General features: G+C 45.2%; 1 long non-coding RNA gene across 1 annotated transcript; it reads right to left on the minus strand.

Annotated features, from left to right (window-relative positions):
* Nucleotides 1-16,218: 16,218 nt before the first annotated feature.
* LOC139673665 (uncharacterized) lies at nucleotides 16,219-27,553 on the minus strand. Its single transcript, XR_011698174.1, has 4 exons — nucleotides 27,403-27,553; nucleotides 26,811-26,950; nucleotides 17,955-18,113; nucleotides 16,219-16,308 (listed from the first exon to the last, which is right to left on the minus strand). It is a non-coding gene; the product is annotated as an uncharacterized lncRNA (long non-coding RNA).
* Nucleotides 27,554-27,797: the final 244 nt, after the last annotated feature.

Consider the following 27,797-nt stretch of genomic DNA (forward strand, 5'->3'; position numbering starts at 1 on the left):
GGGCCTCTTCACCCAAGTTGCATTTCTCTTCTACTATGACCTCACCATCCTAAGTCCTCTTTTCCTTTATTTCCCTTCTCAGTTACCTGAACTTCCAAAATTGGCTCCCCAGTCCTTCACCCTAGACTGTGGGATTGCATGAGTACCTGATGAGGATATTATTTGCATCTTCTATTGACTGGGGCACAGCCATGATTGCTCAGAGTATGAGCTTTAACACCGAAGTGACTCACAGAGCTTTCTTCATATATATTTGTTAATACTGTTTGAAGTGTGTCATTTTGTGGAAATGATATTTTTTTCCCTGTAAAAACCTTTACTTTTCTAGCAGATAGTACCTTAGATTGTTCCCTTTGCTTTCACAGAGTCACTTGAATGACAGAATCAGGAATTACACCTCCAGTCCTTTACTGCTGCTATCATGTACCTGTTGTATCCACTTTCATCCTGCAGAGAGTATGTGACCAACATTGCCCATATATGCCCCTTTGCTCACTCTCTTCACCCTGAGGGGGAAGGTGTTTGCTGCTCAGCAGTGCACAGGAACACCATGCAAACAAAGCAACTTGGGCAGCTGCTGAGCTGGTTCTGCTTATGTATGACAGACATAAGGAGTAAAATTATCCAGTGGCACTGCAGAGTCATGTTAGATTCCCATGAAACACACTGCATAGTGAAATGGCCACCTCAGTGGGGTTATCATCCTTATTCTATGATACAGGCACAGAGATCATTAGTCACCCATGGTAAGTACTTCTCATTTTCATGTTTTACCTGCAAGTGCCCTGTACTGAGGGGCAGGTCTTTGTGGGCTTTTTTCCTCAGTCCTTTTGGTTTTCTGTGTCAGTCTTCAAAGGACATTCCATTTCATAGCACACAAATCCCTGTCAAGTGGTGTATTCGTGCACAAACCAAAGGTTTGATCTAGGCTGTGCTCAGTCCTGCCTCTTCTGCTGGTGACAGGGGAAGTGGCTGCCCTGAGGCATGGGGGAAGCCATGGTGCAGCAGGTGCTGCTGCAGCTACCCACCTCCACAAGCAGAGCTCTGAAAGGCAGAGCCAACTTGTGCCTTCCACGTGGCCAAGGTAGCAAGAAAGCAGGAGAACTCACTTACTTCTGGAGAACACAGATGAAATACAGGGTAGCTCATTCCTGATGCCACCAAAAGGGAGATTCAGGTTGGAGTCTCTTGTTTTCACTGACTGAGCAGAGCTTGCCAGATGACATGCTTGTGGCTGGAAGGTGCAAGAGGCAGAATTTGTTGCTTCTCTCACTTCTCAGGCACCAAAACTGACCATGAAGCAAGTGTGACAAGCTTTGCAGGGGAATGTTGTTAAGTCTTTCAGGAAAGGAAGATGGTAGCAGAAAGGCAAGCACAAGGATTAGTCCCTTTCCAGCTCCACCCTTGCCCTCAGAAAATCTTTTTTTATGAGAGAGTCACTGAGCATTCAGACCTGTCATTATTTATCCCTGGCTTACAAACTTCACTTAAAATCCATTCACTTTGATGTTCTCCATAATTGCAAGTCTGCTGTTTTCTAACACAATGTTTGAAAGAAACCCAGCCCTCCCCCATCTCCAAGTACATCACTTGTACAGTGGTAGCCTCAGGCTGTTTTCAAATAGAACTTTTTCTGGCCATGGCTTGGAATCACTTTCTAGAGAGAGAGAAAACAAACATTTCCTTACTTCTGAGCAAGGCAGTTTCCTTGCCATACTTCAGCACCAGCACACTTCACTGGATTCCTTCCCACATGTCTCTGCCACTAACCTGTGAGTCCAACACTGACCAGGGCAGCAAAAGTCATTGCTATGCCATCCATCACTGCTCTGGGATGTGCTGGGTCCCTTACCACTATAGCCAGAATGGTTAGGGCATGCAGCAGTAGGTCACAGTTGTGGCAATAGTGTGTCAGGCATCCCCTCCTGACCAAACCCACAACTACACTCAGGTAAGTTTAGAGCAAAGCACTTTGGGAGTGCTTGCTCAAACTTTCACATGCTGTTGCACTGGTCTGTAGCCGTCTGCAGACACCAGGCTTCATCCATCCATCCATCCATCCATCCATGAGACAGTTTTGCAGAAGAAGAAACATTCATGCAGGGAGATCTGAAGGATATGTGAAGCAGACCTGGGTCTGCTCCAGTGTACGCTGGTCCTGCTAAGGATACTGCCACAGAAATGCATTGCCAGAGAACTCAGTACTGTGGTCACACAGCCCCTCCACTCCTGACAGGTTGCAGAGAGCTGCTGTAAGACCTGATCACACATGAAGTTCATTTGCTCCCAGTTTTTGCCCTGTGCAATGATGCAGGCCTAGGATGATCCCATAGAGAAAACCATGGAGGCTAACGGGTGGTAGAAATCTCATACAATGCAAAATGCAGTACACGTAGGCCAGGCATCTACTGCAATCTTTAATTCTAGGTGGAGGAGTCCATGGCATGAGGTTTGAGGCTGTGTTAGTTATATATGCAGAGCAAACACAGAAGAGCAGACATCAACAGATCTGGATCAGACTGTCCTGTTAGAGGCCAGGGGATGCTATGCAATTGCAGTGACATGAAAAGACATGTGTGCTATGCAGGCAGATGGTATTGCTGCAGCTGCAGCTCTCGGGCCTCTCCCCAGGAAATCCATGTCCAGAGGGGCACATACAAAGCAGTGTCATTTGTAGGACTTGAGAGGCAAACCCATTCCCCTTAGCCTTTGTAAAGCCATGGATAGAGTGCTGTGTCTTGCTTTGAGTGCCAGTTTTTAAGAAAGATACTCATCAGTTGGAGAGAGTCCAAAGGCAAAGTACAGGAAAGATCAGAGGTCTAGAAAACCTGACCTTTGAGAGGAGACTGAAAGAAGCAGGCTTTGTTTAGTCCAGGAAGAAAAAAATTTAAGTGAGACACAGTAGCAGACCTCAACTATGTAAAAGTTTACTGCAAGGTGTAACATAGTACACCATTTGCCACAACCACCGGACAATCTGAGAATAATCAGGAAAAGCAAAGCGCTTGAAGAGGCCACCAAAGCAAGCTGCTCAATCTCCACTGCTGGAGATTTAAAAATTTTTTTTAAGAACAAGTAGGACAGCTATAGGAAAGGCTAAGCTTTAAGGACAATCCACCCCACGATGAGCTTGAAAGATGTAACCTTTTGGGATTCCCTCCACCTGTATTTCATAATCCTGCGATATGCTCAGCTTCAAGGGGTACGGCAGTAACAGGAAGCACAATGACATGATTGTAAAGAAAATAATGATAGAAAAAAAGTATTTACAACTGCAGGGTTATAAAAATCTAAATTCAAACATATGGAACTTGACCTAGACAGTCTCATCAGATGCCCACGTATAAAGCATGTTGCAGCATGACTGCTGCAGGAACTTGACTCAGCTGAGAGAGGTGACTAAGGTGAAAGGGGCTGTAGGAGAAAATGCATTTATGTACAATTACATGGACAAGAACTGCTTTAAATCCACTTGCAGCTGTCTCATAAAGGAAGTGGCAGTTCTCTTTTGTGTTATAGCTACCACCAAAACTCACCATCAGTACTCCAAATGCTGACAGGAGATGCTTCACTTGTGGTTTTGGCTTTTAAATGCACTTCTCAGGACCTTTCTATCTCCTCATGCTTTTAGTGTGAATTGTTTGTTTCAATAGTGAGACGGCTCACAGTGACATCAAACTGCAAACTGTATTCACAATCCATGCTTGGGTATGAGGCCATAATTGCAAATAGTTCACAAAGGGCTAAGAAAATGCAGATCCATGTGACTGTAGAAGGGCCCACCCTCATCATAATGCACCCTCATCATAGTGCACCAACAGGACATGAGTGCTCTTAAAATCAGTGTGAAGGTTGTTGGTTAATTCTTACTTGTTGGGTGTGGTCTTCAGGATGCTAATCAAGGCTTCAATAGTATCATCTAGCACTCCCAAAGCTGTCCTGGAACATCAGGAAGAAACAGATGAGGTTTTCAGTTTCTTCTGTACAATCAAGCCACTTGCCTCCACCAGCAGCAGAGGCAGCACAGCTTAGCACCACATGGTATGGAGGAAGACCTCATTCCTTTCAGAGAAGTAGTTGGTACAGCTGTAAAACAAACCCACAGCCTTCCAGGCATGTCAGCTTTTTCTCAGCACATAGTGGTCCAGCAGTGAGTCGGGAACATGATGCTGAGTCAGTGAGGCTGGGATCCAAATTCAGACTTTTCTCAGAAGTGGAGCAGAACCCACACACTGAGCCTAAAGTCACTGCTCCATTAATTTGCCTTCCCAAAGTACACTTGTTGGAGCCTAAATCTGTCCATTGTACAAGGAGGTATGGCTGTGGGCTTTGCTTGAAGAAGTCCCTTCACCCCACTTCTCTGAAGGGTGCAGAGAAGTGCACCCTTGGGTGGTTGGCAGCCTTCCTGCCTTTGCAGAGCAGATTAAGCTTCTGTGCTCCACAAGCAAAAACTGCTGCATAGAAGCAGCTATGGGTTTTGCATGCCTTTGCACATAAAATCATCTTGTGTTCATTATTCTTGTCTCCTAACTAGCTCATTCTCCTTGCTGTTTCTTCTCTGTACAGTGGGAGCAACTGCGCACAGCTACTGGAAAACAAAATGTGCAGTGCAAAGTTACCTCCTGTATCAGAAATCTTATTTGGGAAGGAGCTTTATATGTAGCTTTGCTTTGCAGAAGGTGATACTTGTGGAGCAACAGATCCAGTGCTGTAAGGTAAGTGAGGGAGATGCTGCTGGGCAGCACCAGCATACAGCAGGGACAGCCACTTAGCAAACTATGTAAGCTGCTCTCCCCAGCTTCCTCTAATCTTTTCTCTAAGAGGAGGCTCCAAACCAGCAGGGCAAGCCCTCGGTTCCCCTGTAGTGCTTTGGCTCTCTGAACCATGACTACCTGCTCATGCCATGCCTCCAAGCCTATCATGAAATTGCCTTTGAAACACAGCAAGTAAAGAGGGATGTGAGAAACACAGACAGTTGCACTTTCAGACCAAGGAATGGAGGCCTTCAGAGTAGCACAGCCACCACCACATTCAGGCTGGGATGCTGACTGTGTGCATGTTCCACCTGTGCCTTCTGTGGCTGTAACCCAGCAGTCAGGACCAGGACTCAGAAGTCATCTTTACTGTTTAAAGTTTGTCTCATATGTGAGTCCTTCCCCATCCCAGGATGCTCCTCCCAGGACATCCTGCTCTCCATTCATATATTTTACTTTTATTCCACCCCCACCCCCAAGGAAAACTAAGGTATTTCTTCAATAGCAGAGAGGGAGATTAAGTGGCTGAGGAGTAATAAATAATATAAAATGTTGGAGCAGATCTCACATTAAGCCTGAAGTCCATATGTCAAGACATCAGTCTGTCATGTCTCTCATCAGCCTCTCTCATGACCAAACAATTAACCTCTGTGGGCTGGTACATGTTTCTTTCCTGATTTCCTTTTTTTTTCTTTTTAAGTGATGCAGACAAGCCGGATCACCGCAGCGCTGGTGACCTGGGCTCCCCATTGCTCATTCTGTGTCTCTCCGGCACTAGCAGTGGCTGGTGCTCGGTGTGGGGACAAAGCCGAGTGTCCTTGCTGGGCCATGCCAGCCCCCCTACCCCAGGTTTGCACCACCCTGGGTTGTGCCTGGCCCCACGGCGCCCGGCCGGCAGCTTGCGGGTTTCCACATCCATCTAGGGTAAGGCAGGCTCCGGCGGGCCGGCTCGCCCCCCCCGCAGGAAAGGTGGAAACCTTCCAGCCTTGTATGGAGCGCGGCGGCGGCCGAGCGGCAGCGGGGGCGATGCCGTCCCGCCGGCTGAGGGTCCCCGACCTGCGTCGCCAGCGCGGTGCGGCTCCCCGGGGCTGCTCCTCTCATTCGCTCTCCTGCAGCGCCCCGCTCGCCCTCCCGGCTGGCAGGCCCATCACTGAGAAATGAAAGGCCAAACTCAAACCAGGGACAAGAGGAAGAAACATCGAGTGGGGAGTTTGGGCGTGGGCTTACTGCTCTATACAGCTGCACTGTTTAAATAACTGGGTAAAGATGTGCTGCTTTATATTTAGGGCACGGGCAGAAAGCAGGGTTACTTGCCTCTCTGAAAAGCAAAATCTGCCCTTACAGCTCCCCTGGGTCTTCCACTGCTGTAAAAGGTGAGCCATTTGTTAACATAAAGAAAGATGTAGTTTACTCCCATGTTCAGGTCAATAGCAAATTCACCATCATTATTCCTGGCCAAAAATATCCCCAACATCCTTGCCCCATCTTCTTCTGGGGGCAGAAGTGGATGGGATTTCAGCACTCACGCTTTCAATTGACCTGGAGGCAGCCTGCATGGCAACAGAAGCATGACCCTGGGAAGAAGGCACATAGGCATTTTAGAGGGAGAGCAACCCTGCCATGACCATCAGCAAACTCGAAGCCATTCATGCTGCTATAGCTTTGAGATGAAGGGTTTTAAACACAAGAACAGCTGCATCTTGTGCTTCTATTGCCAGTGGACCAGAGGCCCAATGCAGCAGGTCTCTGACCCTCCATATTTAGTTAGAGCAGTGCTGTAGGAGAGCTTGGCAGCTTTGCGGGTGAAGTGGGAGTCTCATCATAGGGAGAAGGGTTCTGGCCTTGGCGCTGATGTAGTGGGATCTACTGCCAGCTGAATACACTTGGGAAGAGGTTGTTGCAGCCTTGGCATGGGCCTAGTATACCTCCTCTGTCACTGTCCAAGCTTTGGCTCAAAACACACTGGATGGCAAACACCTGCTTTCTTTCGGTCTGCAGAGAAGTTGGAATCCATTTCCATGAAAATTGCCAGAGAAAGGCTAAAGGTAAAAGCTAAAGGCTGAAATGTCATCTCTTCACAGCAATGTGCTGCCCCATGGCAGTCGTATCTTCCTGAAGAATGAACCTTACAAAGAGAGGTGGCAGCTGACTGTCCCTCAGAACAGAGTCAGTCCCACCCACAGAGGTGGCCCTGTGGCTATTGTGTATCCAGCATTTTTCTACTTGGTCAAAGTAATTTCTCCACCCAAGGAGTTTGTTACTATGGGTTCCTCATCCATCTTAGCATTTTGGTGATATGCAGCTGGGTATATCTTATACTCACAGGTCTGAGAAGCTGACCCCAAATAGGCACCATTGCCTCAAAGTCATTGGACAAGAACTGAGGACATCCCCATCTGGGGAAAAAAGAGATGATGAGAACAAGCCACAAGGTCAGTGTGCTGGACTCCCTCTCAATCATTTCATCTCTAACTTTTTTTTTTTAATTACTTCACCTCACAGGGTATTTTTACTGCAATAACTCCTGTGATATTCAAGGTTGCAGGTATTAGGAAATAGAGTTACAGTCTTGGCCAGCAGAAAGATTCCCATAGTTGATGGCAGTGCACAGACCCTGGGGCAGAAAAAAGCATCAAAGATTTTTCTCTTACAGTAATCATTATGCAGCTTATGTAGGTTGTACCCAAATGTTTATGGCTGGAGAGGCTGAGCTAAGGAAACATGAGCCTCAGAAAGCTTCCTTGTACTGCTGTGGTGAAGAGCCATAGGTGCTCTTTGCTCTCCCTCAGAAGTTTGAGCTAAAAAGAGCATCTTTCATGTAGTACATCATCCATTCAGGACTTTGAAAAGTAATGACGAAAATAGAAGCCCATGAAGAAAAAGAAAGTGGCTCAGTCCTACTATAAGACTCAGCAGCTCTTGGGTTGTGTGTGTGTCACTGTCCTGTTCTTCTGAACACCCTGTGGCATCCGACATCTTTGAGCCACACTGTTCAGAGTGCTGCAGTCTAACAGAGAGGAATCAGAAATGCCAAGATCCTGAGATTTTGTGAAATATCCTGACAATTTCTTGTGAGGTCCCATTCCATGTCCTCCACTTTTAGAGATGAACTTAGATGATTCTCAAGATATCACATGGGCAAGAGCCCTAGATTATAATCTTACTCTATAGCAACACCCACATAAAACAAAAACCCTTGCAGCGTAGTCTACGTGTCTGGTTGTAAAGGTGTTTTGTTCCTTTTTGAATAGTAAGTAGTTTCTGAAGGGAAAAATGTGAAAAAAATTAAGAGAGCTGCCAATTGTGTAAAATGAATTGACAATACTTGTTTGTGAAATACAGTGAAGTATGTTATTACCTACCAGAAATCATTACAACTACTGATACACACAGTCCTAATGGTCACGGCCATCTCAGCTACAGAAATCGGCTCTCAGAAAAGCAATTGTAGTTCTCTGTGGATACACCTCCACCCACTGCTCATGAAACATATTTTAACCCCTCTGTTTCTTTCAGATCCGAGCACACCCAAGTGTATCTCAGGTACATCAAGTATCTGGTACTCTGAAGAATAATGGAAATCAAAAACATGTGAATATTTCAGTAAGAACACAAAGAAACTTAGATGCAAATTACACTTTTGCAAACCTGTGCCAAGGCAGTGCTAAATTCAGCCCTAGCACCACACAAATATTAACTTGGTTGATTAAGGGTGTTTGCTGGGAGGTTCTGTTTAAGTCCTGTCCTGACAGCACCTTGTTGAGGTGTCCTGTGATTCTTAGCTGACAAAACTGGGAAGTCATTTTCGTCATAAGTCTGTGCACAGACTCTGTTCCACATACTCATAATTTCCAGAACACACAGATTTGGGATTAATCATGTTTCCAGGCTCTTCATTCAAGGATGATTTTCTGCTATGGCAAAAAAGTAACCAAACATCCCCCTTCATCTCCCATAATCCCTAAACAGCCATTCTTTGAATGACAGACAGTGCAAAAAGTACACAACTGACATTGTAGAAAAATAAATATAAATACTGCATCACTTGACTCAAGCAAGGATCCACTTTGGATTTTGAAAGGTACCCAGGTCTCCTTTGTGCTAAGTTCAGCTTATAACCATAGCTAGACTAGAGGAAAGCAGAGAATATATGAGCTTAATGTTATTGGAATACCCCTTTAAACCATATTCAAATAGTGTCTGCTAATAGTAGAGCTGAGCACAGCATCTACAAGCACATCCTCTCTGCCCAGGGGCTTAGGCTGGGGCTGTAGAGCTGCTGGAACAGGCTGTATGGGTCTTGCTAAAAGACATAAATAACTTCACTCCATTCTGATTCTGTTTTCTTAAACCATCACATTAGCCACAAATTACATTGCTTAAGCTAAAAATAAATGTAAATATCATGGGGTTGTTTGAAGCCGTCTGGCCTCTTTGTGACTGGCATCCGAGATCCCTACACATGAACAATCACGTGTAGAGCACAAGGCTCCCCCTTTTCTCCATGTTTTTGTGGTTTATAGTCTCTGGACATTTGTCAGCTGAATTGCTGAGTTTCCTCTCCAAGGCCAGGCTCCTTGTTTGCCTAAGACTTTCAAATAGCCCCAGGGAAAGAAAGCCCAATCCCTCCTGTATGGCCACCAGAGAAGAGGCAAATCCCAGCCCAACTATGCAGATTTTTCTGGGGCATGACCAAGGCTGATGACTTTGGCACTTCTTTTGCAGTGCAGCAATGGCACATCTTCGCTGATGCCAAGTGGTTTGGAATGAGGCCCCTAACCCTTATTATTTTGCAGCATGACCCATCTCAGAGAAGTTGCACCCCAGCCCTTGGGCAGTCTCTGGGAGTGACTCCCATTAGCATTACAGCTTTTACAGTCAAGTAATGAAAACTTTCACAAGTGGAAAAAAAACCCCAAAACCTCCACACAACAACAGTGGTAATTCTGACAAGAGCAATTTAAAAAAGACAGAGAAACAGTGTCCAGACCCAGTCCAAATTGTGTATGCACAATACCAAAACTACCATTACCTTGAACAGGACTGAGCTTTGGCTTCTTCCTGATTCTCAAATAAAGCTACAGAAGAGGCATACCTTGGATTTACAGGAGTATTTTCTTTTCTACCTGCTTATCTGTTTTATTCATTTATCTGCAACTTAGCATTCATATTTATGAAATCCAGCCCATCCAACAGGTTCTGGGAGCACAGTCACAGCATATTGCATACATCTAAAACACCCTGAGAGAAGAAACCAGGTCCAAGAGCTTCTTAAACATCAATAGACTTCAGCTCTGCCAGAGTGTTGGTGGGAAAAATTAAGAGATGGGTGCAAACAGCTGAAAAATTCCTGCTGCTGTTCTCCAGACTGGTTCAGCAGAAGTACCAGTCTCGTTGGAGCAAATTTGTTCCTCCTGTCAGCAAGTCTGTTTCCTCCATCTCTGTCTGCACAGGCATCCAGAGCCCACTAGACCTCCATGGGCCACTGTTGATGTGGATGTTTCAGAGAAGGGGCTGTGATGTCCCCTGGGCACATCCCCGTGCTGTGTCTGCTGGCACTCTCTCACATTGGCACCATCTGCTTTTATTAGGCACAAGATGACCTTCAGACCAGCCTGGTCCCAATGTAGGTCTCTATTTTCACATAAGCCTGTGAAGGATGCTCTGAAGAAGGAAGAGGGCCAGTATTTGCCTTCTACCTTCCCTAGAAGAGCAGAAGCAGCATTCGCTCCATACTTAATCCCACTACAAAAATTTCAATCTTGTATTTTGATGTATAGCTATAGACACATCTCTCATTCCTTCTAGCTCCAACAGGGAGTCTTGGAAACAGTTACTTACCACTGTAGGATGTTGCCCTCAAGGAGGACATGCACATGCACTGCTGGGTGGGAGGCACTGGCTGAACCACTGGGCCAGGGGATTGGCTAGTGGTGAGTTCCATACCCAGGGATACCAGGGGTTTGCTTAGAACCAAAACCAGAAAACCACATCAAGTCCTGAGCTTGTAATTCCAAATGGTACTAGGATCTTGAATCTCATTCTGGTTTACTGACAGTGAAAGCTCAGGACAAATTTTTGTGCAAACCAGTAGAAATCTGTCATTCTTGAGTACCATCAGGAAAGTCAGGTTGGAAGCAACCCCCAGAGAACAGCATGTCTAACCATGGGCTCAGAGCAGGGTCATTTTTTTTTAAGCGTGCTCAGGCCAAAAAAAGCAGTCTTCCACTAACACTCTTTTTCATCCTACCTGCAGGCTTGAAAGACTGGACTGTGCTTTTACCACATTTTAGTCACACTAGCAATGCAAAAACCACTGCAGCTCTGCCCAATTACGGCGTCAGGTTCTGTTTTCTTTTTTTCCCTGGTTTATATGAAAATGGCAATTGGTAAGAGCTCAAACTGTCCTCAGCTCCACCAGAACAATGGCTATTGTTCTGGAAAAAAGAAAGTTTCACTCAGCCCAATTATGTACTTCTAGTGGCCACATTGTCTTTAATAAAAATAATCCAGGCCTATTTCATAAGCAGGCTCTGAGCTGCTTGTTAAGGACAAGGTCTTATGCTAAAAAAGCGTGCCAGAAAGACAGTATATGCCATAGCATGGCCTCACAGCACCACAACTACAATACTGCTGGGGACCTCTTCCTGTGGTACCTGGGTTTTGCTTTGAAGACTTCCTGGCCAGAGTGTGTTGAGCATGCACTTCCTAGGAACTGGGTGAATGTGTTGTCCTTCCCTCGCAGCCCTCTGGTTTCACAAGGAGTCCCGTGCCTTGTAACTGCATTTCTGGGAGTCCATGGACCAGGCAAGGGAGAATGTGATGTCTGGCTTTCCATCACACAGTGCTCAGTGGGGTAAGCAGCATTTTTACCAAGCACTGAGACCACGTAAAAGGAAATGTGCAGAAGGAGAGGCTGTAAAGAGATAAAATATGAAATATGAAGAAGCAGTGGCATGAGGGATGGAAGCAAGAGGGTTTTGATGGCAAAATTAACCAGGGAACATGCAGAGAGACACTGTAAAGTGACATGTCAAGAGAAGCTGAGGACCGCACAGGCTTCTTGCAACTGTGCAAGGTACTTCTAGCCAGGTTTTGAAAAGGCTATGGAGGAAATAGCTGGAATTTAACACCTGGCATGCCTACATTTTATACCAAGAAGCAGTATTTTCCTCTTTGCTTATAAAGGAAACAAACCATCTTAAAAACTAAGGTTTAAGTGATTGAAAAATCTCTTCCAGGCAAATTTTGTGGGTGTCTGGTAAGAGGCAAATAGCTGTTTTGGTAACACAGCATCTTCCCCTACTATATTTTAAGAAGTATAGGGGCTTCAACTTTCAGGAAAAATTGCATGAGGAAAATGACAAATAACTGATAGATTGAAAGGCTTGTTTCAAAATCTTCCCTCACTTTTTCCTAATTCAATGTCAAAGTGAGGACAAAAATAGGGATGGCACACTTTGAGGTCATAAGGATTTTGGATCTTGTCATTTTGTCCTACAGGCATCAGAGTCAAGCTTCCAGTCAGTCATTTCTAAAACCAATGTTGCATTGATGTCAATACAATCCTTCAAAAGCACAAAATAGGAAACAAGCAAGCAGACAGATTTCCAAAATGTCTGGCCCCTTTACATCATTTCCTCCTCATAACTCATCCTGGATGTTATACCTTTGACTTGTACATCTCTGGCTTCCTCTAGATAAGGGAGAAATTCTTCTTGTGTCATGTGAACTTCTTGAGTTTTATCACCAATCTCTCAGATAAAGGGCTCACGTGAAGCAATCCTTGCGGAGCTCACATTCCTATCTTATAACAGCAGAACATGGAGCTCTCCCACCTTATAAGGCAGGGTTCCACTGCTTGCAGAAAGAAAGGTACCTGGTACCTGCCCTTCTGGATTAGCCAGCAACCTGGCATTCCTGGGATGCTGTTTTGTGAGCCAGAGCAAAACACATTCGGAAGGTTGTACTATATACTTCTATTTTTTATAAACAGATTTTTGTCCCTTTCTCAGCATAAGCCAGTACTGGCTGCACTTAATGGAACAGGTCAAAAAATTTCTGCAGTGATTCAGGAACTGCTTTCATAGATGGGAAATCACTTCTCCAAGGTCTGTTCTCCCTGCTGATGGTTGAACTTCAGGCTCTTGAGTACATCTGCTACTGGTGCACAAAACCCAAGCATATTAATGTGCTTCTATGTAAAAGAATTTCTTTTTTACTACATGTGAAGAAAATTGGAATTGTATTAACAAAATAAGCACTGGCATTTAAAATGAAGCAGAGAAACCAGATGCTCTGTCTCCCTCTTTATGCAAAGCAAGAAGCAAATGACCCAAGAAACACTGAATGGCCCTGTTGTATGGAGACCAGGCTGCCTGTTCAGACTTTTACACAATAAAATGGACACTTTATAATTTACCAAACATGCAGTTCAGTATTTTAATTTTCTTTCTCTTTTTTTTGTTTCCAGTTTTCAGGTTAGAAGTCCTTGCTCCACTCACAGGAAAAAAAACAAACCTCTTTTGGAAGCCAAGGACTGTGGAGGAGGGAAGAGGCTCCCTCTTTGGCAGCTCATTTGTACGTCCAGGTTGTGATGATGAGGGAAGCACTACAGCACTACAGAGCGTTTCATCACAGGCCATGCTGTTCTCACGAGGCTCCCTATTGGTCACGAGCCTCCTTGCTTATGGCAAGGAAAGCTCAAAAGGGTGTCAGGCTCCTCTTCCACCGCTGGGCAGATGTCAGGCTGTGCAGTGCTGTCCTGCAACAGCTCAGCTGGTCTCTCCTCCTCTCTGCGTTTTCCTTCTAGCTCCACTTGTGTGAGGTTTCCTAGTAGGACAGGTCAGGAACAGTAGGACAGTCCTCAAGAGTTACACTGAGTGGCAGGGAGGCAGAAGGGTCATCTCTGGAGGAGGGGATCAGGGAGGTTGGAGGTTGGTGTCCAGTTCCAACTGCTCCAGCCAAGACTGATGCCAGGAGAAGAGTAGTTTATTTTTACTTAAACCAACAACAGAGAAGGACCCATGGTATTGTTCTTGAATGAGAACTATTTAGAGAAATAATTCATCACCATGGAAATGGGGAATTTTGCCAGAGCAAGGCAGGAAATGAAGTGCAGAGAGAGATATTGGAAGAATTTTCAGCCATGATATCTGTGGCAACTGCTCATTCTTGGCTGTTTGTGCTGTCAGGGACGCTGAATCCTAAGTAGATCTTTTCACTCAATATGATTTTGGCCCATTTTGTACTACCATGCTCAGGAGTCCAACCTGGGCAGCTGTCAGCCTCACTGCACTTGAAGCCAAGCTCCATGCTGTTTATTGTTGTGTGACTCTTCAATCCAATCATAACCATGAGTGTGCAGGCAGAACCAAACTTAAAGGCACAGAAAACTCAGGAAAATCCATTTGTACAAAACAAGCTGGAGATGAGACAGAAGCAGAACTCCAGGCAACACTATTGTGGCCAGAAGGCTTAGGAAAGCCCAAAGGAACAGCACCACAACCAGTGTGAAAAGAACCACCAGCTTCATCCTCAGTTTACTACAAGTGCAATAATTATCTGGGCTCCCTGATACTTATCCTAATATTTCATTTTGTGACAAGACACTCCATCATTTGTGCATGAAAGGCAGTCTGCCGTGAGGGCACTGGCAACCTCTGAAGTCACTCAGTTTAAGCAGCAGTCATCTGCCAGCGAGTCCGCCTCGAGGCTTGCTGTCATGAACTCATGTTTGGAGCCACTTCAAAACCCATCTTGAGCAGCAGCTCTCAGGTGTGATGGAAAAAACGTTCTCCGTGTTCAACACACGGGATCTAATGCCAGTCACTGATCCCAGGATAAGTCCTTGGTAGCTTAGCCCTCCGGGTGGATTGAAGCAAATCTGGGGAGCCTGCTGTATCTGAGAACAGCCAGTTTGTTTAGTGTCTAAGTATAGGGAGTCCTTGGGTTCAGCAGCCTCGTTGTGCATCTCCTCTCCTTTTATGGGAGCAGCAGCCTCAAAAGCACCCTGGAGACATATCACGCCAGAGCGCCTGTGCAGGTCCTTGGGGCAGCTGGGCTGCACACCAAGCCAAGAAGGCAGCAGACCAGACAGAGGCTAATATTACTCTTCACAGAGGTTCAGTAGGTCACTGCTTCATCCTGTGAACAACTCCAAATTTCAGGGCAGTGAGAGAATTGTTTATATTGGCTACTTGTATGAATGTTTAAAAAAAGAAAGAAGAAAAAGAAGGGTATTATGGGACTTCTGTTCTTTAATTCCAAAAAGAAATCAAACATGTCTAGACTGTTGCATGCATGTGGCTTTCCTCCAGGCTTCTCCCACCTGGAGCAATAAGTGGGCTGGAAATTCTCCACAAAAGAGTTTTCAGCACTCGTTTTAAAATGCTGTCACCCCATGCACATTACCCAGTATTGACCACTCAAATTCTATTAGGAGGCAACATGAGACAGGGAAAAAGTTTTCGGGCATAGGTCACAGAGATCATCAGTGGTTACCTCATGCCCTTTCGACTGTGGGAGGCTGAGAAACCAGCTGGCAGCTCGTCCATGGCCAGAGCTCAGGCTGCACAGGGGTGTGTGGCTGCCTGTCTTCCTACAGGGAGGCTGTGGGAGCAGCATCCACTTACATACCCCATGGGGGCACATGCTGCCCTCCTCCAGCCACAGGTCCATCCCCAGGCACTTGTCCCTGCACTAGACCATATGAAACAGGGCTGCACTTCAGACCTGGGGCTTTTTATTGGTGTTACCTGGTGAATTTGAAATTGCTGCTGACAAGAGGTATCAGGGCTGGTTGTGGAGAACAATTTTTTCCATTTAGGGAGGAAGCTGCTCAAGTTCAGACTTCATTCATATCAGCTCACCAAGGAGTCATGATGGCAGAGGGGGAGGACCAGCAGCCAGGGAATGGGTGCTTTGTAATTACAGACTATCCAGACTGTTCTCCTTGACAGGGCTGACAGCCAGGGAGGTAGGAGGGTTGTAGGAAACAAATAGCAGAAGGGGCAAGGGGATTGCCATGTTGATTGAAGCCTGAGGTCTACCTTGTGTAGCAGCAGCCCCACTAAGGCAGTTCATAGGGAAGTGGAGAATCCTGTAGTCAGGCAGACATGAGACTGTCACATGCCATAAGTCATTCTTGGCCTTTTGTGAGGTTTCCTGAATCTCATAAGCTCTGAAGCTCAAGCTACCATAACCTATGTTGTGTTCAATCTTCTTGCCAAGGTTACCAGTCTCAGACTTTTCTTTTTTGATCCTCCTATTAAAGGCAAGATCCTTCTTAACCCAGCACTGTAGACATTTGTCCAGCAGAGGCTGAGGTGAGACACCAAAGTACCTGCATAACCAGTCAGAGATGGGAACAACCACAGGACCTGGCTCTGGAGTGCCCCAGGGCCCCAGTCCCTCCCTTTACTTAGCAGATCTATAGAATTACCTTCAACTGGTTTCCCTGCATATCTTTGCTCAGTAAGCCTTAACTCTTTGTCTTCATCACCATCATCCAGACTTTTCAGAGCTCCTAGGGACATGGGTAGAGAGTTTAACCCTGTGTGGAAAAGACCCAGAGAAACAGGCAGTGATTTTCACAGTTCTCTAGTCCAAAAAAAGTCCAGATTGCAAGTTTTCTGGACATGAAGCAAAACATAAATATTTGAGAGAGATTTTGAGAGATCTGCTCCCACAATGGTGAAGAGCTTCTGAGCTCAGACAGCAAATTTAGTCCCTGAATGAAATATTGCTTAGTGCTGGTGGAATGTTACTACACAGCACTGGGGTGTAAGTAGATCATCAGACAGGAATTTTTCTAAAGCTATAAAATTTGAAATAAACAGAGAACTGGGGTCAGACTAGGTCAGTTCCCCAGGGCTGGGGACTACTAAGGAAGAGCCCTCTGCTCGGGAAGGGGGTGCTGAGCCTGTCTGCTGGCAACATGTTCTGTCTGAGCACACGTGGGGAGCTTGGGTCAGTCTGCATGGCTGAGGGCAGCAGCCCTGCAGGCAGGTTGGGCAGCTGTAGTCCTGAACGTACACTTTATGGACTTGCTAGCAGCTCTTCACAAGGAATAAAGGTAGAGGAGATCTCTATTTGGTATTTTTTTACTGTGTCCACTGCAGATAGGTGAGGAAAAGGGCTTACACCGTGCCCACATTTGTTGCCCAGAATCCACTGCCATGAGACAAGGACCATCCCTGCCTGGCTTTACCAGTTCTAAAGAGAGCAGGCTCAACCCTTGGCCAGTGATGATTTATTTCCTGAGTCTGTGTGAGCACAGAGCCCAATACCTCCCCACTGGCTGTGGCCAATGGCACCGTGGCCCACAGGCTGCAAAGTGCCTGGGGTGAAATGGTCAGCACCTGCCCAAATGCCAATGCAGGTGTTGGGGGCAGGATCTCCAGTCCTGCCTGCCCAACAGATGGAGAGGACCATCACTGCTCATCCAGCATGGCACAGAGGCCAGTGTTGTTGCACCCATCCTGCAACAATTCACCATGCTGGTGATCCACATCTCTGTCCCTTCTACTACCACAGCTGCATAAAAGCACAAGCAGCAGCTTCTCAGCAGGCCTTGGCCAGACCCTTAGGATGGAGGAGTCAGGAACCATCCTTGCCAGCTACATGTGACCACAGTGGTCCAAGACCCACCATGCTGCAGCACCTTGATGCTCTGCAGGTGCTGCCTGCCCCTCAGGGCCAGCATGTTACTAAACACTGGGACAGGCTGGCTGGGGCAGGCTGGAGGGATGGAAACACTTTCTCCCCTGTTGGATGCTCATACCTGAGTCTTTCCCCTGCTTTCTGGGGTGGAGGCAACTGGGATCTCTGACACAGGAGGAAGACACAGACTGCAGATGGGCTGTGCAGGAGCAGATGTTTTCCATCTGGTGGAGCTTACAGCTCTTAGGTGGGTGGATAACACTGTGATTACATAGATATGCTACATCCAATCAGCTATTCATGTATAATTCAAGATGTATGTGATGACATGCTTTAAACCCTACAGAAGAATTCAAGATACGTATGAGACTACCAAGTACTTATTTTGACTGGTTATCCCAGCCTGCTGCCTTGGTGGCATCCTCATGCTCAACACTAGACACATCCCCCTCCACCACTGTGATTTTCCATGGCTAGGAACAACCCAATCAGAACAAGGTAATGAATGGATAATCAGCAAAATAATCTAAAAATTACCTCTTTAAGTAGCTGAGTAATTTGATCAGATTTTTCCACCTTCCACTGAATGCTCAGGGCCAAGCATATTGCTTTCTTCACCAGCAGAACATTGTCTTGCTAATATTACATGAGTTATAAAAGGACGAATGAGTGATACCTATAATTTGATTCCATTTCCTGCATGGAAAAAACATCATTAGATTTATTTAAGTAAAGAAGAACAACTGAGATATTATTCATCACAGAGCAGTCCACTGGGAAATGTTACAGAGCAAAGGAGAAAAAGCCAAGTGCCAGAGTCAATTCTTTGAGTTAAAGTAATAAAATGTTGCCAGGAATATTCTTAGGTCTCTCACTAACATTAATTCAGCCCCTTCCTCTACTTATGCAGTGATGAATTCTCTGACATCACACTTTTCATAAGAAGGGAACTTAAATCAGTTGAGTTTGTTGAAGGTAATCAGGTACTACCTTAAACAAAATCCAAGTTTCTGGAGAAAAATCCTCAAGCTGCTACTTTTCATAGATGAGCCAATAACAAACTTAGTGAAAAACAGCACAAATGTTTAGTAAATTAGTTTACTATTTCTCAAAGCGTTTGAATGTTACTGCAGAAGTATAGCACAGAACAGACTCTGAAATAAAAATATCTGGATATCCCATCCTTTCTCCCTCTGTTGCCATACAGAATCGGATGTCCTTATGATTATTTTTCAGAGAACTGCCTATGTTTGTAGACTTGAAAACATCAGTTAAAGTTTAGACTAACAAGAAGTACAGCCTGAGGAATGAGGTGCTGGAAAGCAGTGCCATGGAAAGGGATCTGGGAGTCCTGGTCAGTGGCAAGTTGCATACGAGCCAGCAGTGCCCTGGCAGCCAGGAGGGCCAGCCGTGTCCTGGGGGGCATCAGGCACAGCATCGCCAGCCGGTCAAGGGATGGGATTGTCCCACTCTGCTCTACACTGGTGTGGCCTCACCTTGAATGTTGTGTGCAGTTTTGGGCACTGCAATATAGGAAAGACATTAAGCTGTTACAGAGAGTCCAAAGGAGGGCAACAAGGTGGTGGAGGGCCTTGAGGGAAAGCCATGAAAGGAGTGGTTGAGGTCACTTGGTCTGTTCAGCCTAGCGAAGAAGAGACTGAGGGGACACCTCACTGCAGTTACAACTTCCCCATGAGGGGAAGAGGAGGTGTACACACTGATCTCTTCTGTGTGGTGGCCAGTGACAACATCCGAGGGACAGGCCTAAAGTTGTGTCAGGGGAGGTTTAGGCTGGATATTAGAAAAAGATTGTTCACCCACAGGGTGGTTAGGTGCTGGAACAGGCTCCCCAGGGCAGTGGTCACAGCACCAAGCCTGACAGAGTTCAAGTATTTGGACGATACTCTCAGGAACATGGTGTGACTCTTGGGAATGGTCCCATGCAGGGTCAGCAGTTGGACTCAATGATCCTTGTGGGTTTCTTTCAACTCAGCATATTCTGAGAGTCTGTGAAATTACATGGTCTCAGCACAGTGTTCCAAACAGCCCCTTGGAGACAGGGCACAATGATGTTACAATCACATTTGCACTTATTTCCCATCTCCTTCTCTGGTCATCATTCAGCACTGGGGAGACTCTTGTTGCTGTCTGGCAGGGTCCAGGCAACTGGATCAGTCAGCTGTAGTACTTAAATGGCGTATGAATGGCATATGGGGGCTTAACGTAGCTTCTGATGGATGCATGCAGACTGGTAACCTGAAGTGACATTTGAAATGGTTTTTCAGGAGTTCCTGTCTCAGCTTGCCTCAGCAGTACATCAGGCAGCTGCAGGTTTCCCTCTGCAGAGCATTATGCACAGCACCAGCAGGAAATGGGGCTGTCCAGTACAAGATTTACAGGGACAAACATCTGTACTGCTCACATCTCCATAGTACATCTGCAGAAGAGTTGGCATCACACAGCCACCCAGATATGGCAGTGCAAGCAAACTTCTGCGAGAAATCCCCAGCTTTGACTTGTGCTTTGGCAAGACAAGGCAATCTACAGCACAGCAATCGAACACATGAGGGGTTGGGACTGCTTGGAGTCTGCTTTCATTTAATTATCCTAAAAGATGTTATGAAAGGTAACATTGTCGTCTTGTCTGTTTTATAGCTCTCAACCATAAAATTTCCTGCTTTTCTGGCTGTTTTCTTCCCATACACAAGTGTCCCAGGTTTATAGGGGCCTGATCTGGGGTGGGGTCCTTGGCACAACACACTGCAGAGCCATGTCGTTCTCACTGTCTATCCTTCCTGCTTGTACTACAGGCCGCAAAGTACATAGTTATCCTTGTGTGGGGGTTGCCCAGCTATTAATAAAGATAATACCTGTTGCAGTACCTATTTCGTGCTGTGCTGTCCACTAGAAGTGTCTCTAATGATTTGCTGCTTGGGGTTAATGTTGGTTAATGCTGAATACACTGAATGCATATTGTTCTGGTTTAACAGACAATGGTAGGACCTTTGAACACTGAAAACTCCTTCCCAGCAGCCCAACCATTACTGTAACTTCTGCATTTGTTAGTTAAGCTTGAAAACATGCTTAGCGCAATACACTCCGCTTTCTATGCCCTTCTCTATCAGTTTGCTCTATTTAATTAGACATGATGATATTTTCTTCCTTCTTTTTTAGCTCATCTCATATCAAGTCTTCTGTCATTCTGTTGGCATTGAAAGCAAGCCAGTAGGACTGGAATCAGGTCATCCTGTTTCCACAGCTGCTTTCCAGTCCCCCAGAGTTTTCCTGAGCATCAAGGCTTATTAATACCCCCCACGCACACACTATATTAGCAGTTCACAGATCTCTCTGTGTGGTTAGCTGAAAATTCCCGAGTGTGAATTATCCACTCTCGGTGGTTTGAAGACATCCAGCATGGGCTGCAGCTTTTCTCACTGGCTTTCCTGAGGTGGGGGCAGATCATCTCAGGGTTCTGCTGCACTGCTGCCCACCCTGTGCTACTGCAGATGAAGTGCACTTGCAGCTCATCTTGGGAAAACAACACGTTTCTTCTGATCTGGATTTAACTGAACTCACTTGCCCTGTGTTCCATTTTTTATCCTTAGGACCTCTGTTTCCCTCATTGCTTGCCCACATTTCCTCATTTCTAATTCCTACTTATTGCAGTGAACTTCCCCTTTTCACTGTTTGCTATGTATTTTATTACTGCACTTACTGTCCTGGAACCCAGGCTCATTTGTAAACCACCAGTAACCAGCTCTCTTGGTGCGGCATTTGGACTTTTTAGGGCAGCATCCTAAAACTGTTTTAAATCAGGGCTGGAGGAAAAGAATGCAAAACTACCTTGTCAGCTCCATTACATGCTGCTACCAGCAACAGTGAAATGGGGTTTTCATGTCCTGAAACCAAAAGCAAGGGTGCCATAACAAATGGCATTGTCGAGGAAGAGAACTGGAGTCCTAGTGGCTCCCTGCTCCGCCTTCCTCAGTGTATCACTCCTCCACAGGGCAATGCTTCTGTGGAAGAGTAACCAGACTGTTACCAGGAGATTGAGGGAGGTGACTATCCCCCACTACTCTGCTCTTGTGACACCACCTGGAGTACAGAGTCCAGCTCCAGGGCCCCCAACATAAGAAGAATGTGGACATGCTGGAAGTCAGAAGGATGGAGAACATCTCCCCTGAGGAAGGGCTGAAACTCTCTCAGACCTGAGGTTGTTCAGCCTGGAGAAGTTTTTGGGGAGACCTTATTGCAGGTTTCCAGTACCTAAAGGGGACTACAGGAAATCTGGAGAGGGACATTTTACAAGGTCATGCAGTGATAGGACAAGGTGGATTGGATTCCAACTGAAAGAGAGTAGGTTTGGATTAGATATTAGGAAGAAAATCTTTATTGTAATGGTTATGAGGCACTAGAATAAATTGCCAAGAGAAGCTATGGCTGCCTCATCCCTGGAATTGTTCAAGGCCAGGCTGGGTGGGGTTTTGTGCAACCTGGTCCTAGAGGAAGATGTTCCTGCCTATGGCAAGGGGGGTTGGAACTTGATCTCTAAGGTTCCTTTGAACCCAAACCATTCCATCATTCTAAGAGCTTCCTCTCTTACCAGCGAAGACAGGAATCAGAGCACTTCCCTTCAAGTCTGGCTCCCACTAAACACTCCTGTTGCTCCTTCTGGCATTTTTCTTGTGAGTCAACAAGTACATTAACCCAGGAGAAACCTGTCAGCTTTCTACCGGCTTTGGAAGTTGAACTGGTTCCCAAAAGGAAGTCCAGCAGTGCAGGACTGGCTTCCTCTGTCCTGGAAAAGAGGTTTCCCTGCTGCAGCAGTTTCATACTAGCAGATCTCACCTGCTCATGCAACCATCAGTCTACTGTTTGCTCAGACTTTGTAGTTTAAAATTTTTGGGCGAGGGGTTGGGTTTTATTTTAGTTGGTTTGAGTTTTTTTCTTCCCCAGCTGTAGACAGATTAAATCCTTCCCTTTAGGCAGTGTAACTGTATAGTTGACCAGCTGGTTTAAACTTCAGAAATGTAATCAGCTAAGCAATACACTGACTTTATGTTCCGTAATAATTTTCATCTGGCAAGAGTAAGACTAAAGTAGGCTTGCCGTGTGCTGGAAACAAACACTGGCTTTAGAGACTACAGAATAAAATTGGAGAAACATCAAAGGTTCTTCAGGCCCAGCAGCAGGAAACCTCACTGATTTGTCACTCAGACTGAAGCCTTCCAATGTTGGTGCAGATTTTCAACTTAAGAGCATAGCGAAGTCATTAACAAGCCCTTTCTCCTGCTACCTGCTATAATATGTGTGTCTCTAGAAAGACGATCTACTGTTCCAGCATGTTCATGAACTGCTGTGAAGATGGGCCATAAAAGATCTGTACCTTTTGCATCTATATCATTAGTGAAGCGAGGGAGAAAGTTCACACTTTCTGGCCAAATACAAGAGAGATGAAAGGTGAATAGCCCTCATGTTGGGTGACAAACATGTAAGATTTTGACTTTAGAGGTATGTGCAAGTACATAACAGTCTCCATGTAAGGCTGCAAATTGCTTCCCATTTTCCTCAGATAGATCCTCAGTCAGTCAGTCATTTAGGAATTCAAAACATTGCTACAGACTTTCCCAGATTAAAAATAGATCTCCCACATCGTCAGAAACATGTACAAGTTAAAAAAAGCTTCTTTATGGAAAGACTAGAGATCTGCTCCATTGGACATAATGAATCACTCTCAGTCCCTGAATTAAAGGAAATGCTGGACTGCTGCTGTTGTTGTTCCTGCATGCACATAAGTGCATTGCATGGCAGAGTTGGCATGTGTGAAAGACAAATTTTGGGAATAGCTGGCTTAGAACCAGCCAGAAGCATGTACATCCTTTCATTCTAAGATTGTTGAAGACTAGATCATCTTTCCTTTCTCTCCCTCTAAAGCTTAGACAGGTGGCAAGTAGACTTTGCTCATGCTTTGGAAATAATTGTATTTGAGGATGTAATTCCAAGACAGGGAATGCCAGATCTGGCCATAATATACTGGAAATGTCAGTGAAGCAGAGCCATGAGACTTCCTGAAATAAGAAGTTTCATTTTTGCTTTCTAGCCATCCAATACCGGAAGTCTCTCGAGGTCCTAGAGAGAGGGAAAATGTACATGACTTCTTGAGGAGACACAGAAATCTCAGGAAGGGGGAAAGTCAGAGAAGGCTCTGTTTCTTCTGCAAGGATCCTTGGTTTATTTCATCATTATAATAGGTTGTGCATAAAGATCACCCTGAAACACAGCCCCAGAACTTCCCTCCGAGATCCAAAGGCAGACATGAACTTAACCCAGAGTACCTTCCTCTAGAGATCTTTCTCCAGCATGTCCAAGGCAATATGAAGCTAATACAGACAGACAGACAGACAGACAGCTGTAGAGAAAAAGAGACAGAATCAGCTGGGTAGAGTCAGGGACAGCTTTGCTGCTGGCAACCATGGAAGATGGAAGAAGTTATCCCAACTGGGTAACATACCAGTGGCCAGCCCATTCAGAGAGTGATGTGAGGCCTGGCTGTAGGTTCTTGCTTCTTCAGAACAGTAACTTTCAGCTGTCCAAGCTCAAGTGTGAAAGTCAATTCTGTTAGCATATTGCTGAAGCTTTGAGAAGCCAGACTTTGAAGCAGGTGATGAACTTCCATTCAGAACCTAACTGGTATTTATTGTATGAGGGGTTTGTTTGTTTGGTTCTAAATATATTACAGCGCCTTTCCCCTTCCCTGACAGAATTCAGTTCTGAAGTGCATGCTGTTTCCTTTTCTGCTATCCACGCATTTAAGAGTTCAAAATGTATCTCACGAGTATTTAACCTTAAACGTTGAGCTAAAGCCAAAGCTCTCTGCAAATATGAATCAGGTTTCCCTTGAAGCAAGTTTTGTTTCAGTCTTTGTTCTGGAAGCAGGACACTGACACACAAGACTTTCCCAAAGGTCATATGGTTTGATCATTTTGAAATGGCCAGAATGCAAACCCTCTTAAGTATGTAGGAGCTGGTGCTTTCAGACGTTAATGCTGCTAATAAGAAGTCATGGTTTGTGAAGTAAAATGCTGCAGACCACCGGCTCATAGTAATGTGGTCCCAGGACCACGTTACACCTGGAAACCAGCAACTCCTATAGCATTCAATCACAAAAGTGCTAGACATATAGCCAGAGGCATTGTTTGGCTGTGAGGGACCTGGTCACCTTTCAAAAATTCAAATTCATTTGGTTTTTTGCCTGTTTATAGGAACATACAAAATGTTTTCACTCATTTGCACCACATACATCTAAACAGCCAGCGTGCAAACAGCAACTTCTGCAAGGCTGCAAGTCCAACCGGCTCTGGAAGCAGAAACTGTGCCAACCTACGCCTGCACAGCAACTCCAGAGCTGCTGACAGACACACATGACTAGAACCGAACAGGAAAATATTCATGAGATGGAGAAGCTGTGTGTGGGTGACAGTGTGTGTGTGGATCTCTTAAGGTCTGAGGTGATTGATGAATGCATCCTTAAGGACTAGAGAGCCATCTGTAGAATGTAGATGTCTTGTAACCAGTAGAATCTTTCCATGTATGTTAGGTGAACTCCTGCCCAATGGTGTGCTGGCATGTTGTGTACAGGAGTGGATAAAAGTGAAGCTGTTACTAAAAATAAAGTCCTTTGCCTTTGGTGAGCTTTCTGATTACACTGCAGCCTGAGTTGTCTCTGCCTCCTCTGACCGCCGCAATGCTCATCTACATTACCTGGACAAAGGGTGACCCCAGTAAAGCTGAACCTGCCAGCCACATGCCAGAATGAGCAGCTGACTAGACTGAGCACACTCTCAGGAGGTAGGCATTATGTGTCTACAGGAAAAAAATAATTTAAAAAAATCATATCCACTCTGCCCAATTTGGAAAGGACCATTCTAACATATTTAAGACAAATGGCAGGCATACAAGAATGGCTCAACATCTCCCTCTTGCTCTCTGGAACACAGATCACACAAGGCAGAGACAGGAGAAAGAATTCTCTAGCATTTTCTTAGCAAACCATAAACCGACAGAGCTGAGCTCAAGACATTGCTCCAGGTATTTGTAGAACTGTTTCCATTTCCTTTTCCCTTTGCATTTCAGACAAAAAATCAAACCCCACTCCTGAATAATGCAATAGGCTGATGCTTAGGATGCTCAAGTGAACAGCAGGAGGCCCAAGTTCACGTCCTTTACTTGAATCGGGCAAAGTACAAACATCAAATCCAGACTGCTTATTTCCTGTGACCACAGAACACACCACATCTGGGATCTTTCTGTTTTTGACCTGCATAACCACTGAAGAAAACTTCAGCAAACCTAGAGCCTGTCATAACCATTGTGGGGTTTTTTGTGTGCATACTTGGTGTGAGGTGTTAGTCTTGGTTCGTGTTTTTTCTTTTTTTCTCCCCAAAGAATTGCCTTTTTCTCAGATGCTTAAAACAGAGATCTTGGTCGTAACAGTGTATCATTAGCTGGGCTAATTAGTGGAGCCCAACACAGCTGCAGCAGTTCACTGATACATTTTATAAATTATGTATGTGCTAGAATCAGCTTAATTAAAGAATTCCTCAAGAACTCTATGCATGTGCACATAGTAATTCAGCTGTTGCAGCTATTTGCACTACTCTGGCACTCTGCTGACCCTGCAGCACAGCACTGAGCTTCCCAGGTCTGACAAAGACACTCAGAGAATCTGAGTGGGTGAAAATGACAGAAAGCATCAGGTGTAAAGGGTACCTCTGTCAGTAGCAGTGCCTGCAAACAGGAGATGAAAACTCACTAACATGGAGCATTTTAACTCAATGAGGTAATAACAACAATACTGTGTTGTTATTGTCTGCAAACAGCAAAATAAATTAACTGCAAATGAATGCAGCCCAAGACTTTAGTAATATCAGGCCACATCAACTTATGATGGCCACAGTAAGCAAGAGATGTGCTTACTAGGATGTGACAACACAGGAAAGTACAAGAGTTCAGAAGTGGGCCTAACTGCATTTATCTTCTTTAAATATTGGAGGAATAGTGATTTTCTAGCTACCAAATTACATGGGTTATAAACAGAGATTAGGACCAGGTTTCAATCACTTTTTCTATTATGAAAAGAATATTAGGGGGGAAAAATCCACTGTGAATGGATTGCAGAGGAAAACGTTCAGAAATAAGTTATCCTTCCCAATTGTTACTCCAACTGAGACAGGCTGGATTTCAGAACATACTGCAAATAAATTATATGCCCATGGTCAAAACCTGTGCTCTGCTCTTCTCTTCTCGAGGCAGCTTTATCTTTCTGGATGTGATTTGTCTGCGAGGAAGCTGCTTCTAAACAGCTAAGTATCATATCTCCACTGAGCCACTCACCTTGGAGAAGACTCGCCAGCTTTGATATGATGATGACTTGAGAGGTGGAAAAATCTCAGATGAACTTTAGTTGATAGATCTCATATTCTCTCTCTCTCACAAACAGGTTGGCTTGACATTAATACTTTAAATAGAGAAAGCTGAAATAAGCAAATACACTTTGTGAGATTGTAGGAATATAAGACAGAATTACTTTAAAGATCAGTATTTCTGTCTGAGGTGCTCTGGGGAGACTTAAGGGAGAGTTTTTCTTTCCCACTAATAAGGTTTCTGGAGATGAACTGTACAAGGCGGCCCAGTAAATTTCCTGCCATAACAAGCTGCATGGTAAGTAAATAGTGACTAACAGGGTAGTTCAATATTTACACAACCTTTCTGCTTCTAAGTAAATGGCAGATTATTAGAAAGGGTGAAATCTCTTCATATAAACTTGTAACATTTTCCACTGAACAGCTTACTCTTTTCCCAGAAATAAGGAGTGACAATCCCAAGCACACAGCAACACTCACACGGAACTTGCTGGCCCATAGCACAGGGTGCAATCCAGTGTAGGTGGAAGAGAGCAATGCATAGGATAAATGACAAAGCAAACCTGCACAGAGCAGCTCTTCTCACTGTTGGCTGCCTGCAGGAGACGTGCTGCTGCTTACTTGCTTGTTTTTTTCTGGAATTTACCAGACAATGGAGCTGCCTACTGTGGATAACACTTGTCTACGTGAGAAGGTGATCACACTGCTTCAGAAGCTGCAGTTCTTGTATGCGCTGAAATTTCCTGTGAACAAAAGGTTAAGATCACAGCCTGCCTTCCTCTTTCTGCTTGACAGAAACTAGAAATAATAACAAGCATACAGACAGCTTGGGAGGCTGTCTTTGGGGAAACCACAGCAACTCTTTGTCCAGAACAGGAGTGTGCCAGTAGATGGGATGGGATGGGATGACCTCCTGTGGTCAATTCCAACCTCACCTTCAGTGGTTCTGTAACACCAA

Source organism: Pithys albifrons, chromosome 6 (assembly GCF_047495875.1).
Source record: "Pithys albifrons albifrons isolate INPA30051 chromosome 6, PitAlb_v1, whole genome shotgun sequence".
NCBI lineage: Eukaryota > Metazoa > Chordata > Aves > Passeriformes > Thamnophilidae > Pithys > Pithys albifrons.